At 42.3% G+C, this 16,530-nt stretch overlaps 1 long non-coding RNA gene across 1 annotated transcript in view; it reads left to right on the top strand.

Annotated features, from left to right (window-relative positions):
- LOC115073369 overlaps positions 1 to 6,509 on the top strand; it is a 29,887-nt gene extending 23,378 nt beyond the window's left edge. The window contains exon 3 of the long non-coding RNA XR_003851998.1: positions 5,388 to 6,509. This is a non-coding gene — a long non-coding RNA (uncharacterized LOC115073369). The remainder of the gene's footprint in view (positions 1 to 5,387) is intronic.
- The last annotated feature ends 10,021 nt before the right edge of the window (positions 6,510 to 16,530 follow it).

Below are 16,530 nucleotides of genomic sequence, written 5' to 3'. Positions count from 1 at the left end.
AAGCATGTGCTGCAGGGAAAATGCACTAGATAGACAGATAACCTGTGGGCTGGTTTTGAAAAAAATCTCCCAGGCCGATATTTTCCCATAATCCGCCTCACGGCAGGGCCATGGTGGAACTCATCCCACCATGGCCTGAAGATAACAAGAGGCCATGTGTATATTTATTTATTTATTTATTTTTAATTTTTATATACCGACATTCTTACATCCGATGTAAATCATACCGGTTTACATTAAACAGAATAGCAGGAAATAAATTTCCATAGTCTAATACAATGAACATTTATATATATATATATATATATATATATATATATATATATATATATATGTGTGTGTGTGTGAGTGACTGAGAGCATGTGTGTGTCTGAGAGCCTGTGTGTTTGTGCATGTGTATGTGTGTCTTTGTGAGAGCCTATGTGTGTGTATGTCTCTGTCTGTGGGAGAGCCTATGTGTCTGGGTGAGAGCCTATGTGTATGTTTGTGTGCCTGTGAGAGCCCATGTGTCACCTACAGACAAACACACACACACACATAATGTGTGTGTGTGTGTGTGTGTGAGGGAGAAGAAGCCTATGTATTTTAGAGAGAGGGAGTGTGTGAGAGAATGAATGTGTTATTTTGTGAGTGTGTGAGAGAGAAGATAAGATGTGGGCATCCCTACCTCTGATTTTTTATTCATCAGATGTTTTGAAATATTTTATTGGTGCGTGGGAAATTTTGTATGTTCTAATTCATTAACTGTTTGAAATATTTATTATTTTTATAAATATGATTTTACTATTATGATTGATGTTTTATGTTTCTTGATTTTATTATTTAATGTTTTATGAAGAATGGTAATGTTTTTTATTTTTCCATTGTTGCTCTGCATGTAGAGGCTGGCTTGTTGTGGGTTGCAGTTCAGTTCTTCTCAGCACATTTTTGTTTATACATTCTGATCTCTATATTCTGTATTTGGTGATCTGCTTATGTGATCGAGGTGAGGTATTTTGTTGGCATATAATTTCTATGAAGGGATATATAGCAGCCTGGTTTCCTAATAAGAGTTTTATTGGTGTTCTAGGGCCTTGTGTAATGTGTGCAGTGTTGTCTTTTCATAGATAAGGTTGTTAGGGTTCTTTTGGTATGGGAGGTTTACTATATTGTAACAGTAATTCCACTTATTCATAGCTTTCTGAAGGCCAAGCTCACACCCAATTCTCATTATAAAAAGTCTAATTCCATAGGAGTTCCAAGGGTCTTTTTTATTTATTTATTTATTTTATTTTATTTTATTTATTTATTTATTGTTTTTGTTATACCGAGTTTCATGACAGGCATCTCATCAACCCGGTTTACAATTAACAAAGTGTGAAAAACATAACGTAGCGTAGTAAACAATATTCTCAATAAAAACCTTGAACTTTAAATACAGGGAATCAGAAAAAGGATGTGAGAAAGTTACAATAAAACAGGGAAAAATTAACTTGGAACTGGAAGGGGGGAGAGAAAAGAACAGAGCAATATTTACATTTCAGCCGATTAATGTAAAAAATTAGCAAGATGAGTAGATAAGACTATGCGAATAAATGTGGCGGTACATCACTGTGAGATGGAACATACGTAACCAGAAGGCTAAGTATGACACAGAATATGAATAAATATGACACAGAATTTGGATCCAATTGTGCTGTTGCGTGAAGTTTTATTCAGGGCTTGGAAATGCTTTTTTGAAAAGCCAAGTTTTTAGTCTTTTCCTAAATGTTAGAGAGCATGGCTCCTGTCTCAAATCTGGTGGGATAGAGTTCCAGAGAGCTGGACCTGCTGAAGAGAAGGCTCTGAGACTCAAAGATTTATGTTGGAAGGTTTTGGCCTTTGGAATTTGGAGTGACTCTTTGTAGTATTCCCTGATGGGTCTGACGGAAGTGTATTTTTTAAGTGGTATTTGTAGGTCGATTTGAGTGTGTTGGTTGATAGTTTTGTATATGATGTTGATGGTTTTGTACATGATTCTATAATGGATTGGTAGCCAATGGAGGTTTTTGAGGATAGGTGAAATGTGGTCGATTTTCCTGGAATTTGTGAGGACTCTGGCTGCAGAGTTCTGAACCATTTGTAGAGGTTTAGTATAAGAAGCTGGGAGGCCTAGTAGTAACGAGTTGCAATAATATAGTTTGGAAAAGATTATTGCTTGCAAGATTGTTCTAAAGTCCTGAGCGTGGAAGAGTGGTTTAATTCTTTTCAGAATATGCAATTTGTAGAAGCAATCCTTTGTGGTTTGATTAATGAATGGTTTGAGGTTGAGACGATTGTCTAGTATGGCTCCTAGGTCTCTTACATGGGCTGTTTGAAGGAGTGTGGGTGGTTTTGGAAGTATGTTATTGTTTTCCGGTGATATGAGCAGGAATTCTGTTTTTGAAGCATTGAGCACAAGATTTAGACTGTTGAGGCTTATTTATTTGCTTATTTATTTGCTTATTTATTTGCTTATTTATTTATATTTTTATATTCTGCTTTTCAGCACTTCAAAGTGGACATCAAAGCAGATTACATTCAGGTACTGTAGGTATTTCCTTATCCCCAAAGGGCTTACAATCTAATTTTATACCTGAGGCAATGGAGGGTAAAGTGACTTGTTGCAGAGTTTTCTGGTTGGCACCACAGAAGTGCATGTAAATATAATATGCATGTAGTAAGTGATATTTTTGCCTGAGCAGACTGTACTTTTGAATGTTCTTTTTCATGTAAAATGTATTATAAATGCATAATTTAATTGTGTTGTGTCTGTAAAGGATGTGGGGGGTGGGGGGTGGGGGTAGCGTGTGTGCAAGGCTGTAAGGTTTGCCTAATGTACCTAATACCCTTCCCTATCCATGGGTTCTGGGGTGGGAGGCGTGTCAGTTTTTAAAGATATAGATTGCTGGACAGAGCTGGGCTTTATTTGATGGGCCCTGGAGAGACACTGAATGATTGGGGGGGGGGGGGGGCAGCACACAAACTTTTCGCAGCAAAAAAGCTAGCACTGGCCCTGACCCTGTCGTGTAAGACCAAAACCGCCAGATTTGCAGACTTGCTCCTATCAGGAGCAGCAGTAAAGTTAGCAGTTAATAAGCTGCCATGCAGTGAGGCCTCCGGTTTTAACATCTGGAGTTATGCAGGCCCCACCATTTTGCCACCCCCTTAATGTTTGCTCGCACATGTGCATATAGTACGCACGGAAACGGTGGCTTTCAAACTCTGCATTGCTCACGCACTGCCTATATACGCGCGCGCATATGGGCATTTTAGCATAAGCAACACTTTTAAAATCGACCCCAAAAATGAACTGAAGCCAGAGAAGGAGAGAAAGAGAGAGAGAAGAAAAAGTAGAGAAAAGGAGAAAGAGGCATGAGGTCTTATTAAAACGAAATAACTTTTTTCCGTTCCATGCCTACCAACAAAAGCATATTTACTGAGGAGCCAAGAAAAAGGGAGAGGGTGGTATAAACAGGTCCTAAACCCTTTTGTGCTCTTATCCACCGCCGTCCTAGCTCCTTTGCACTTTTCCCACCACATTAGTGCAGACAGGTCAGATGAGAATAAACCTTGACATGGTTCGTCTTCCTAACCTGCAGAGACGGGGCCAGTTCTGTATTGGAAGCTGTAACATTTGGAACTGGGAAAGTCAGGAGCTCAGCAACCAGGCTGGTCTTTCACCGTGAATACTAACGAGACCAGCTGGGACTTGAAAGGCTGAGCCTGTGCCTGGCAGGCAAGAGCAAAAAAAAAAAAAAAAATCTGACATGAAATGGTTTCTGGCCGTCAATCACACAGCTGACAAGCATGGTCAGACCCTTTAAATGTCAGGGAGCTGGGAGCTTTTCTTTGCTGTGAAGGATTTAGAGCACTCTTTAAGTCCAGGTGGATTTCAAACTGAGGTTAGGAAATGCCACCGGGGCTTAGTTTAAAAAAAAAAAAAAAAGCCTACTCTTTGCCTTGCTGGAAGGGGTGGCAAAAGAACACAGAGCTGCGGACACCCCAAGGTGGGTCCGGCCACGTCCCGGCAGCGCGTGCTTCTCACACAGCTGACAGGACCCTGCAACAGAGAAGCAACAATGAACAGAGAAGAATGGGCCTTACACACACGGACTGAACGCCACAAGTTCCACTTTAACAAGCTCTCCGCCAGCGGGCAGAAAGAAAAAGTTAACGCTGGAAGTGTCTAAATATTGTGCTGTGTCATTTCAAGAATGATTGTTCTGACAAGGTACAACCCATTCCCAAAACGAATCCAATCATCCGTGGCAGCAGGGGACAACTGTATCAAGTTGTTATGGCAACTGGATTAGCTGCTTGGTAATTATGTCAAATTCAAAATAATATTAAACATGGTTAAAATATAGATGTATGCATTTTTTTTTCCTGTTTGTTTTTTTGTTTCCTAAGTGAGATTCAAAGCATTGCACCTGTTGAGAAAATATCACCAAATATTAATGTAATCCCAGTTGGTCTTGCAGTATTGTGAATGTCTATCTAAAGGATATAGGTTTTCATTTTCCTGTGAGTGTTTTGAGGTCTTGGCCTATATGAATGCCTTTAGCCATGCCTAATAATCAGTTTTCTGCTCTGCATGTTATTTTTCCCCCCATGGAACCACAAAAAACATTGTGATAAAATTTGCAGCTCCCCTCCCCCCCCCCCCTTCCATCCCTCCCCCAATCCAAAAATAGTGGACTATTAAACCCGAGCAACTCATTCTGCATATCACCACCATCATTAAGTGCAAGGTGGTGTGACACTTTCAGTAATGCTAAAATTGTAAAGCACCTTTAAAGCATTCTCATAAATATATCAGCTCTGAGACCATAGGTCTCTAATTAACCTGATTTTCACTAATTTTATCCATTTCTTATTGTATGAGTTCATGCTGCTATGTGTATGTCAGTGTTGTTTGTGCTGTGAAATATGATAGAATTATGGATGTAAATTTGTGATCTGCACGGAACTCTTTAAGTTGGAAGTGGTGGAATATAAGAATCTGCAAATAAATAAATAAATAAATAAATAAATGAATGTTTTGTGCATGTTTGAGAGAAACGTGCTGTATAAATGCAAATTATTATTACAACCGTAACACGCTCAGAACTGTGGTATCCGGGTTCCCTTCTGCTACTAATTTACGGTGTCCCTGCACTGTCTTACCATATGTAGAACATGTACAGCACTGCCTATCCTATCACATCTTAATTAGAACAAAGTGTTCAATTAGAGAAAAAGTGTCTGTTTGGTAACCTCGATCAGAATAAAATTAATTTTCTTTTCTGACACTTCTCTAGATGTCTCATAAACCCTTAAAAAAAAAAACTGAGGTAGAACTGCTCAGCATGAATATGTATCTTTCTTTCTTTCTTCAAATTTTCTAGGAGACTGTCATCTTTTTTCCAGGGTAGGCTTACGGAGAATCCTGTCAGAAAGCTCTAAAAATCCAGTCTTCTTCTGCGAACGGATGTGAAGAGAAGAGATTTCACCGTACTCTTCACCCTGTGGGCCGCCTACATCCTTCTCCTAATGCCTTCGAGATTTTACAGCAGCGGATCGGCCTGGGCTTACAGTCATACTGAACACCCAGGAAAAGGAGAGGAAGTTATTGAAGGGGTTGCTGATTTCTACGATAGCAACATGACCTGACAAAGTGCTGCAAGGGGGTCTCCAGACTGCAGACACCTAGACCAACTTTTACCACCATGAGACTCCATCGGCAAAAGTTTCAGTACCGTGGACAGCGGTCCTACTGCGGCTTTCTATTTTGTTGCTTTGGTTTGCAAGGACTGGGTAGAGGTTATTTTAGGTCCGGCCCTGGAATACCACTAGCAGGTCCAGTTTTCAGAATATCCACAGTATAGTATATATGCATGCATTGCCTACATTATATGCAAATATACCTCATGCATATTCATTGTCTACCCCTATTTTAGGTAGTTGCATAGAGCCATTTGAAATTCATCGTCCCGTCTAATGAATTTACAGGGACATATTTAATTTGAATTGTAGAAGATTTTATGAAATTGATATCTATCTTACAAACATGAATGGAAAAAAATGTTCTACTATGTAAATTCATTCCTCTTCTCAGAACAGTTATTCAAAAGATTTCCCCTCAATATATACAAGCCCAAGTTCCTTTTACTTCGTTTTTTCAAAATAGCTTCCAACTGATCCTCCACCCTTTGTACAAGAAATGATGTCAGGCTTGTAAATGCTGAGGGAACTAGCGAATGTTCATCCTTAAAGTCACCTCTCCAATTGGATCACACTTATTTTAAATGTGTTGCACTGGTTAATGATTAGTGACACAATGGCCACACCCAATTTACTTTATTTCAAAATAATTGTATTTGGCTGAGAAAGGGGAACTTTCACATATTAAATTAAAATATATGTTGCTTTAGGAATAAAATAGAAATGGAAAAAGGAAATGCAAATGCCCTTTTTATTTGCTGTACTAAGCAAATGATTTAAAACATTTTGTTGACATCATTGCTGCTTTAGATGTTGCCACATAATTAAATGCACTTCCATGCATTTTTTAAAATTATTTTCCAGCTGTTTCTCCAAGAAATTACCTCTGTACATGACATTTTCATCCACTGATGCACAGACTGCTTTGCTTCATAGATTTTAATTTGATGCAATGGCCTGAAATTCACCCCAATCTCATATCTCTCCATAACCCTTTTCAGCACTTTTCCAGCAGCCATGGATTTAAGGAACTGCTCTTCTGAGCTGAGAGTTAACATTGTTTGATTCTCCCTCACTCAAACCATGGGGAATGTCACATTTGATGCAATACAGAATGCTCTGAAGTTAACAGACCTGAAGTTGATGAAATAAAAAATTAATAGCAGCTTCATAAAACTCAAGGGAAACAAACCAAACCTTCTATGACTCTCACCAACTCCTTAACCACAGGCCATTTCACGTGCCTGGGTCAGTGGAAACCGAGAGGGAGAAATCAATATCAGCTTCTATCTCTCATCAACCCTATAACCACAGACATGAACCTATAGGTTACTGAAAATAGTTAAGGAAATCATTATTTGCACAATAAGAAATACATTATTTATGTATTTTGCCATATGTTAATATTTTTGGAGTGAACTATTGAATGTTGTATCTATGAAAAGTGCTAGCAGCTTAACAAGATTGGAAACGCACATCCCCTGCATATCTACAGAATAGATATAGCATGGGCAGCTGCTTGCACTCACACAGGTATACTACCCTACCACAGAAGAGGAACAGCACAGGCATCAGCAGTGTAAGCTTTCCTCAAACAGGCAAACAGCCCTATTATAGAACAGATACAGCACAGGCAGCAGCAATGTAAGATTCCCTCATGTGTGCACATGCACACACATACACAATTGTCCCACCACAGAAAAGGTACAGCACAGGTGGCAGCAGTGTAACTTTCCTCAAACACACACTGTTTCATCACAAGGCACAGCAGTGTAAGTTCCTCTCTCTCTCTCTCTCTCTCTCTCTCTCAAAGACACATACACACTGCAGAAAAGGTACAGCACAAGTGGCTGCAGCGTAAGCTTTACTCTCACTCACAGTGCTTCATCACAAAGCAGCTACAGCATGGACAGCAACAGTACAAGCTTCTCACCTTTTGTCCCAGTATAGAAGAGAATAAGAGGTACAGAACAGGCAGCTCTCCAGGTATGGGTATGCGTGTGGCATGCCCTCGCACAACTTCCGCTCCCCCCCCCCCCCCCCCCCCGGCAGGAAGATCAGTGGGCTATACGGCCCAAAGATAGCAGGAGGCCCATGGCGCTGAGGCCTGAAGACAGCAGGAGGCCCGCAGGCTGTGATGGAGCTCATCCCGCTATAGCCTGAAGACAGTACAGGAGGCCCGCGGGACCATGGTGGAGCTCATCCCATCATGGCCCGATGATAAAGGGAGACCATGTGTATGTGTGAGCTTGTATGTATGTGTGAATGAGTGAGAGCCTGTGTATGTCTGAGAGTCTGTTTCTGTGTGCAGTGTGTGTTTGTGTTAGATCCTAAGTGTGTATGTGTGTGCCTGGGTGAGAACCTATGTGCCTGTGAATCTATCTGTGTGATAGCTTGTGTGTTTGGGTATGTTTGGTGCTTGTGAGAGCTTATATGTGTCACATATAGGCTCTCACAGGCACGCACACATACATATACACATGATGTATCTGTGAGGGTGAGGAAGAGGCAGCCTATATATGTTAGAGAGAGGGAGTGTGTGAGAGAATGAATGTGTTGTTGTGCATGTGTGTGAGAGAGAAGATAAAATTTGTGCGGCTCTACCTCCCCCAATCCACAACAATCTCAGGGTGACTGGAAATCAGATCCCATGTATGGAGAGCAGATTTTTAAATCCTTATTAGTTGTAATTATTGGGTGTAATTTGATGATTCTGCTCTTTTGAAATATTTCTTTTTTGGGAGGGGAATAGAATATTTTTAATTGGAATTTTTATTCATCAAATTTTTTGAATTGTTTTTGGTGTTTGGAAATTTTTTGATATTCTATTCATTAACTGATTTGAAATATTCTTTTTATGATTGATGTTTTATATATCTTGATTGATGTTTTACATATCTTGATTTTATTATTTAATGTATTATGAAGAATGGTAATATTTCTGGTTTTCCATTGTTGCTCTGCATATAGAGGCTGGCTTCTTGTGGGTTCCAGTTCAGTTCTTCTCAGCTCGTTTCTGTGTATGCTTTCTGATCTCTTTATTCTGTATTTGGTCAGGGTCTGTCTGTGTTCTGCATGTGTGACCGAGGTGAGGTATTTTGCTAGCATGTAATTTCTGTGTAGGGATCAATAGCAGCCTGGTTTCCTAATAAGAGTTGTATTGGTGTTCTAGGGCCTGGTGTAACGTGTGCAGTGTTGCCTTTTCATAGGTAAAGTTGTTAGGGTTGTTTTGGTATGGGAGGTTTACCATGGGATCTAGGTGGAGGGGGGGAGGCGACTTGTCAGTTTTTTTAAATATAGATTACATGTTGGAGCTGGGCTTTATTTGATAGGCCCAGGAGAGGCACTGAATGAATTGGGGGGGGGGGGGGGAGGGCACTGTAAGTTTTCGCACAGGGCAGCAAAAAAAACTAAGACCAGCCCTGTGCCAATGCATACAGCAGTTAAAACACTCAATGCCAGTATGCAGATTTTTTAAAGAGCACCACTGCTTACTCTAGGTGGAGGTCTGCAGCCTAGCAGGGCAAGGGGGATGAGCAGAAAACTGCAGCCTGCCAAAGGTACAGCTGGTAAAGATTTAGCAACCCTTGACCTCCTCTTCAATTTTACTTTTTTAAAGTCTTTTTTTTTTTTTACTTGGATAGGAAAGCTCCATCAGTTTCTAACTGACCAAAGAATACATAAATTGCTAATTATCTTATTATTAGGGATTTATCCAACCTTGTTTTGAAAAGGGTTGCCAGCCCTAGCAGGGAAGCTAGCCCCTGATGATTAATTAGCCCATATGTATCACAGCACAGTTCTATAAACTGGGGTAACAGTAGATTTATTTATTTATTTATTTATTTATTTAACAACTTTTAATATATCGACGTTCGTATGGCACATCACGCCGGTTTACAAGTAACTCAATTAAAGGAGGAAATTACAATGAACAGGGGGCAGGGGATGGGAGCAGGCCAGAAAAAAGGAGGGGGGTAAGGGAGACAGGAGAAGAGAGAGAAAGATAGGTAGCGTGAAAGAGAGTAAGGAACAACCGTCAAAAATAAGAGATAGGAGGAACTTATTTACAGAAGGGACTATTTACAGCAGTTACAACTAGCAATAGATTAATTACATCGGATACAATGAGCAATTTTGTAAAATAGCAGAACGAGGGCGGGCAAAGGAAAGGCGATAAGGAGGTGCCTTAGAAGGGCTGGCAGGGTGTGAGGGATTAAGGCTGGGGGCTGTAAGTGAGGAACTAGGGTAGGAGTGACTAGGTTTGATTGGTTTCCAGATAGGCCTTTCTGAAAAGCCACGTTTTTATGCCTTTTTTGAAGGTGGCCAGGCAGGGTTCAAGGCGGAGAAAGGTGGGGAGAGTGTTCCAGAGTGAAGGGCCTGCTATGGTAAAGGCCCTTTCTCTCGTGGAGGTGAGATATAGAAAATGGCATGATGTGTATGGAGCACTGGTATTAAAAGTGCCAGGCTAGGGTCAGAGGGGGCTTCCACCTTTACCACTAGCTGCAGTGGAGAGAAAAGAAACAAGCCAGCAAAGGTTTTCAGTCAGCAACCTGGCATGATCTGCATGACCTATCACCAAAAAAAATCACCACTGGTATGGACCGTTGCCCAGTAGGAACTGGACCAAGAGCATGAATCATGAGCCATCATTGACAGACTTAGTAAACATAGACATTTTCATCCATAGGAGGAAAAGAGAAATTGCTATAGGAATGTTTTCCACACTGGCTGTGAGCTGATGACAAACATCTCATTAATATGATTTAATATCATTTTGCTCCAAGAAAATATAAACCTTTACCAGCTGGTGGCAAAAATAAAAAATAAAAAAATTCCCCTAGAAATACAGAACAGAAAGGTCCATCAGCAAAGTTTTGGTGGATCCCGCCCAGTCTCTGCTTATCTTGTTAAATGTAAATGTCCTCTTGTCCGAGGTTATACGATCCCAGGGGATCTCACATTCGCGAGACACGCACTGTCTGCGGGGCAGGGTGGGATTAACAGGCAAGCCGAGAAGAACCTCGCCATGATCCAGTCCCCGTCCTGCTCCTTCTCCCATTCATCATCCTGGCATGCCTGAGAGATGCAACATGCGGAAACGTGACAGGTACTTTGTCAGCAGGGAGACAGAGAGCGATGAAGAGCACTGCAGATTTTTTTTTTCCACTTTCAACAGATCTGACAAAATACCGAATGAGGAATGAAAGAGGATTTGTCAGTGTTTCCTAAGCCTCTGCTTACTTTCGCCATAAACGGAACATTTCATATTAAGAATTTAAAAAAAAACCAAATAAACCCCGCAGCCGGAAAGCCCATCTCCCCCCTGCTCGGTGCAGAGTAAGGTAGCGATGATGATATGGAGATGCCTGTCCGCAAGGGTCACGATTCCCTGGCTGGGAGCGAGGTTGGGCTGGGCTTATTTATTATCTCTTTCCTCCGGTTGCCTGACAGCTCCTTTCGCAAGCCTCGTGCTGGGGATAGGGAGAAGGGAAGGGAAGGGCCAGCGCCGAGCGGCCGGGGACGGGACCAGGCCAAGCCCGGCGGGGGGAGGCGGGAGCAGGCGAGCTGCCCCTGATACGTGATGCAGGGAAGGACACATGATCTCTGCACGAGTGTTACCGTATGTGCCGCAGATTGGCGCTGCTAATCTGACCTCCCCCCCCCCCTGGCCACCATCCCACTGACCCGCCTCACTCCGCTTTCAGACTGAAGAATGTCAGTGTTCCTGCGGAATCCGCGCGAAGTAGCAATTCCCTCTTCACTTTTGGCCACTGCTCTGTTACGTGCAAAGGTGTGCAAAAAAAAAAGCTACTGGGCACAGGGAAAACTCAGCCCCGAACAGAGCGGAGGAGGCCCCCCTTCCCAGAAGGACTCCGGGATCGTTTGCAGAGGCGAAGTCTTCCTGATTTGGCTCATTCGGTCAGACCGAGGTTCACATTCAGCATCAGGACATCCCTGTCAGCACCCAGGGTCCCAGCCTGAGCTATGAGGACGCGCCCGTGGCTTGTCTGACTCTGACCCGGGTCTAGCCTTTGAGATTGGCCGACAACGCGCCGGAAGTGCGGTTATCAGGGCCGACCAGGGACTTCAGCATTTCCTTCTTCCTCTGCAGCCCCTGACTCTGACTCGCAGGGTAGTCGCTCGTCACAGATGGAAGAGATGGCAGCACTTAAGTTTGGAACTGGTGGGGGGGGGGGGAAAAAAAAGGCAGATCCTGCTACTGGTTGTAGCTTCATTACTGTTCCAGTGACTGAAGCCCGGCATGGACTCAATAACTGAGCTGTCAGCTCTCCTTAAGCCAGAGATGAAGTGATGCCAAGTGCAAGGAGGAGGGGGGGGGGGGGGGAAGGGGGGGAAGATGCTTGGAAAGATAACAGTGACAAATAACCTTATTCTTAGCTATCAAAGCTTAAAGGCGTAGAATAACAGAAATGTGCAATAGCGTTTTGCCAGGATGACAATAAAGAGATTAAACTACGCAATGAACAATGCATGCACACTACGAAGTCAAAAAGAGTAAAAAAAAAAAAAAAAAAAAGACTTCTGTCCAAACTTTCACAAAAGGGACGGGAACATGATTCCGGATAAAATGGTCGACCCCCCTCCCCGATCTTTACACCATCAATGGACTGTGTGCTCCTGTCAAGCAGCCTTTTATGCAATGGTCCATACTCCCAGCTGGAGAGCAGTATAGGCAGGCTTAATGGCGAAGAGCATGCCACTGGGAGGTCATAGGTTGACTGCACTGCTACTGTAAGGAAATGTTGCTCCTTATGATGCAGGTGGTTCCCTTGCCGTTTCATTGCACTCTCTCCCTGCTTCACCTTCTGCACAAAATTGAATGAAGACCATTGTTCCATTTAGAGCGGTTCAGTCAATAAGCCATTACATTCTTGTCCTGGATTAATCAAGGACTGACAGCTGTGTCCATCATACAATACTCATAGGTCACGAGGTAGCAACGTCAACTTGCTCTGCTCTACAACCAGGCTGCTTTCCCCACAAATATGATATTACTTGTGTTTGGGAGTTCATTTTCTTGTGGAGATGGAAGAGAGAGAGAGAAAAAACAGACAGAGGGAGACAAACAATTATCTAGAATGAAAGAATCCAGAAATAGGCCCAAAGCATTATTTTTCCTCCTTTCTTCACTGGATCTGTAATTGTATAAAGCAAAGAGCCATACAGATGGAAAAGAGGGCTTGAACAATGGCATCCTTTCTGAGCTTTGTCTGAACTGTTTACAAATGATAGCTAATGGGGGTGGAAAAAACAGCCAAAGGGCGCCCAACCAACTTTTGCACAGACAATAAAGCTAATGAGATCTGCTTTGCCAGGGATGCATTGAAGTGGTGGTGAAAGGGCAGGTGGTAGATGCTATGATTTATTATTGGACTATTGTGACAAATCTCATGATGAAGGGTCTTCGGAGAAGAGGAGGAGAAAAGTGGGCCACAGCTGTGCAAGTAATATAGGTTGGGCAGGGACGCAAGGAAGGATGGGGACAAGTGGTGACCTTGAGAGGTCATCGGAAGGAATTCTCTACTAAAGACGTCTGATCTCCAGAGGCAGTTTTATCACAACTGTTGAACCACTTTTTAGTCTTTGCATTGCAGGTTTCTTTCGGTGAGCAGGTATTTGAGAAACACAAAAGATTTATAATCCCATGTGCTTATAATAGAGTGAAGATCCAAGAGAAACTAGGCCACATGTAAATGTAAAGCATTAGCTGGGCATGCAGGCAACAGGAGGCAAATATTTCCTTTTTGTATCAGACAGTAATGTGGGTAGAAAAGTAAAGCTGCAGTTTAAGGACAGAGTCCCAGCAACCTGCCCCCTGTGTCCTGAATTGGAAATCTAATATAGATGCAAAAAACATCTTTAGTTATATTCCACTTTTTGGTACTTCAAAGCAGATTAAATTTAGGTGCTGTGGGTATTTCCCTATCCCCAGAAGGCTCACAGTCTAAGTGCATCATTTACTAAGACTTTTCTCTCAATCTGTATCTATGGGGAAAAGGCAAAGGAGAGTAAAGTGACTTGCCCTAGGTCACAAGGAGCAGTAGTGAATTATAGCCTGCTGCTCTACCCACTAGGTTACTCCTCCTCCTTTCCCCTTGCCAGCTCTTTTCTATGCTGTATGCTTCACCTGGAGTAGTGGTAATGTCCTTACATTATCTTACTTTATAAAGGCAATTACCTCAAATTGGTTTTATCCTGAATACAAATTATAAAAGAAAATAAATATCCAGGCTAGGGATGTGCATTCGTTTCATTCGTTTCATACATTTCCCATTACATGTCAATTAGATGTGCATTCGTTTCATACGTTTCATATTACATGCTTGTCTAGAAATGTATGAAACGGATGAAATGAATGCACATCCCTAATCCAGGCGATCCGCATAAGGGAAATAAAAGTGGTAAGTAATGTTAACTAGTTAATTTGGATTTTGAAACACTCCTTGAAGTATTTGGGTACCATGTGAAGAAGTATATGAAGTATATGAAAAGCTTGATAGAAAATAAGGCACTGGCCTTCTAAGTCATGGATTCAGATTCCATCTGAGATGTTCCATGAAGGATGAGACAAGCACAGGCAGGCCAATGCAATATAGAGTGCTCAGGCTAGCGCACTGAGTAACACTCTATTGGACACATGTTTTGGACATGCTAAAATAACCCCAGATGCAATACGGGGATTAGCGCATCCAAAACACACATCCAATCAAGTGCATAGTTAATAGCACTCATAACATGCAGCTTCCATGTAGATAAGGCTATCAGCTATTACCCTGCAATGCCAAAAATTGCTGCCTGGTCAAGGCGCCCATTTTAATGCAGCAAATTTAACACCTTTCACGCTCAAGGGCTCAATGAAAAAAAAAAACCTTCTACTTTCTGTGATTCCTCCTTTTAGTATGGTCGCGATACTAAGTAGGAGGAACCACAGAAAGCAGAATCATGCCACACTCAAGGGCTCAACCAAAAGAAAATGTGTGCTTTCTGTGGTTCCTCATAGGGAGAACCACAGAAAGCAGCATCCCCGAGGTCTGGCCCAATGGGAACCCCTGCTGGCAGAAAGTAAAGGAGAGAATAAATTAATATTAAGTGTCGGGCACTTAATAGTCATTTGTTCACTCCTTCCCTTACTGCCGATTGGTCCATTCACTGTCACATGTCAGTGAAAGGGCCAAGCCCCTTTCAGAAGGCTGTCCTGAAAGGGAATTGGTCCTTTCACTGAGAAACGTCAGAGAAAAGGACCAATCGGGACAGCCCTGCTGGGGGTGTGCCCTCCTGGGCACCTGATACAGAGTGCTAGGGACGCACAAATTATCCATTGTGAGTCCCTTTTAGCATGGCAGCTCATTTGCCTATTGCATCGAGTGCCCAGGAAAGGTGGATGTGCATGCATATAAAAAAGTGCGCCCAGTCTGGACGCACGGTTATTTATGCGATTATATTACACCGGCCTGAGAGAATCCCTAGCTGCAAAGAAATTAGGGCTAAGGGGAATACCTTAATTCATCTGCAGTCTATGGCATTGCACCAGGAATTAAATTGTCCCTTAGATGGACTAGATGGGCCCTGAGGGCCTGATGTGCCACTATGTTCTACATCTGGTCATTGGTCCTTGTGGATAAGTAACAAGCAGTAAGCCTAGTTGGCTAGTATAGCATTCTTTCTGCAATTCCATTCCAGGTCTTTTTCAAACTGGCTGTAGAGAACTCTAGTATGGCAGGAGTTCCAACAATTTTGCAAAAGGTCAAGAGCCACTAAAAGAAGCACTTGTGGTCCCTGCATTCTACACAGTAACTGCACCGAAATGGACCTACTTCAAAATTCAGAGTAGAATAGGTGCGGTGACTGTCACTAAAGGCAGCCGCTCCAAACAAAACAAAAAAAACCCAAAACGCTGTGGTCCCTGCATGCCACAAGATACCTGCTCCAAAATAATCTCTGCAAGGCTCTGACTATTCTGAATCTGGCTGAGGTAGTTAGACTGAGCCTCGGGGTGCATAAGAACTGGGGCTGCCTGAGCCACAGAAGGAGAGAACACTGACCAAATATTAGAAATCAGACCTCAAAGCAGGAGCTAGGGGGGAAAAACTGCTGCAAGTTTCATCCTGGAGGCGAGGAGGAGCAGGAAGTGACATTTAAGATGAGGTTGCTAATAAGCTTTGCTTTCCTGACCCCTGGTAGAGAGGGAATTGTTGTTTCGCTAGAGCTGTGTGCAGCAGGATATTGTTTTGTTTTGTGGTTCTCTTGGTTTGTTTGGGGGGTTTTTTTATGAATGCCCCATCTTCCCCTGGGCTCCTGCGCTGCTCATTTATAAATAAACCTCCATACCCATAAGAGCAGTATTCTGGTAGGTTTGTCCTACCCAAAGAAAGTAAAAAAAAAACCAAACAACATGTATGCAAATGATGAACAGTCCTGGTTGGACTCTTGTACACTACATACCACTTCTTGTTAACAAAAATGACCCTGGCTTTCAACATATTGGTATTTTCCAAGAAGAACAAGGGAAACTTTGTTCACCTACAGAGAAAAGAACTCAAAGTAACAAGAAGTGACATTTGAGGACTACAAAGTAATTATTGGCCTAGCCACTTTAATAGCAAAGTAATCATCCACACTAATTGGGTAAAGATATGGCTGCTCCTGTCCATGCTGTGACTACAAGGGACTTGCCACTTTGCCTGGGAGTCCAGGGCCCTTATATTCTCTCAGTGTGTCTTGTTCGGCATGGGCACAATAACACTGACGGCAAACGAGTTTGCTTTTCAGGATTTCCTCAATGAATATTCATGAACTATGTTT

This window comes from Rhinatrema bivittatum, chromosome 11 (assembly GCF_901001135.1).
Source record: "Rhinatrema bivittatum chromosome 11, aRhiBiv1.1, whole genome shotgun sequence".
Lineage (NCBI taxonomy): Eukaryota > Metazoa > Chordata > Amphibia > Gymnophiona > Rhinatrematidae > Rhinatrema > Rhinatrema bivittatum.
The sequence above is the reverse complement of the archived record's forward strand: the minus strand, read 5'-3'. Positions and strand labels throughout refer to the sequence as shown.